The sequence below is a fragment of the Mastomys coucha genome, unplaced genomic scaffold (genome assembly GCF_008632895.1).
Source record: "Mastomys coucha isolate ucsf_1 unplaced genomic scaffold, UCSF_Mcou_1 pScaffold3, whole genome shotgun sequence".
Taxonomy (NCBI): Eukaryota; Metazoa; Chordata; class Mammalia; order Rodentia; family Muridae; genus Mastomys; species Mastomys coucha.
The window spans coordinates 63,028,735-63,030,127 of NW_022196909.1; positions in this window are offsets into that span (position 1 = coordinate 63,028,735).

Sequence of the window (1,393 nt, forward strand, 5' to 3'; positions counted from 1 at the left end):
AAGCTAACCAACACAGTTATGTAGCCTCTGATGAGAAGTCTGGTGGCCAGTCTTAGAAGGACACTAAATCTTGAAGGAGCTGGGAAAGATTGTGCCTCCATAAAAGAGGTCAATGTGAGGGTAGTTTGGTGACCCCAGGCAAATAACCTGAGAAGTTCTGACACTTTTGTTGAGTTAATGAGAGGAGTGAATTCGAAAGAGGCCAGAGCTTTCACAGACACAGGAGACACACTGTTGTGCTGCAGATGAGCTGGCTGTGGTAACACACCACCCAGGCACAAGCTTGCTTCTCATTCCAGCTCCAGTGTCAGTTAATAAGGAGGCTCTGCTCCACATAGACATTCACACTTCGCACAAGTGTATCTGTCACCTTCAGAACTAGACCTTCTGAGAGACCCTCTCCATCTGGGTGAGGAGATGGGGAGGACATGGGGGATTGAATCAGAAGGTCTGTGGGCCGGGTCTGGAGCTGGTAACCTTCATTTCTCTTAGAACACAGTATGTGGCCAGCTCTGGTTGCACAAGAATTTAGAAGGCATAGGCTACCCTTTTTTTTTTTTTTTTTTTAGGACACTAAACAAGCTGTGGTGGACCAGGCCTGTAATCCCAGCACTCTGGAGGCATAGGTAAGAGGGTCTCTGTGAGTTCTAGGGCAGCCTGGGCTACATGGAAAGACTGTCTTAAAATAAACAAACACAAAAGAAAACCAAAGAGAGATGTTATCCTAAGTATTGACAACATTTATATGTGTCGTATGTGTCAGCTTCTTCATAAGTGGTCTCATAACTTGAGTTATAATTTCCACACATGGGTCTTCAAATATTAATTTTTCTTAGTTGTTGCTCTAAAATTTCCCCTTAAAAAGACTTAGATTGAATCTTTAATTGAGTATCAATTTCCAGCAACCAATTTAAGGATGATTTTTGCTTGCTATTCAAATTCAGAATCAAATGATAATTTCAGGGTAGATGTTCCAAAACCTTAAAAATAGGAACATTTGGGGGTTAACAGAGGTCAGGATGGCTTTAGCTCTTGCCACTAAGAGGGTTGTGACCCAGCACAGACAGGACATCATGGGGAAACAGCGCCACCATGCGGGGAGTCCGCTGAGGCTGGCGGAGAGACCTGGTTCTTGGAGATGTCTGCTTTTTTTTTTTTTAAATTTATTTTTTTAAAAAAACTTTTATTGCATTATGATGAGAAAAGTTACATGATTTCAATTTATCTGAATTTGTTAACATTTAAAAACATATTTCAATTAAATAGAATTGAATCACATTCTTGTTCCCCTTTTGTACCACCGCTCCTCCCAGAGACCCCCCTTTACTACCTACAATATCTTTTTTGTCATATTCCTTAAAATTTATAAAATATTATAACAATAAAAATAAGT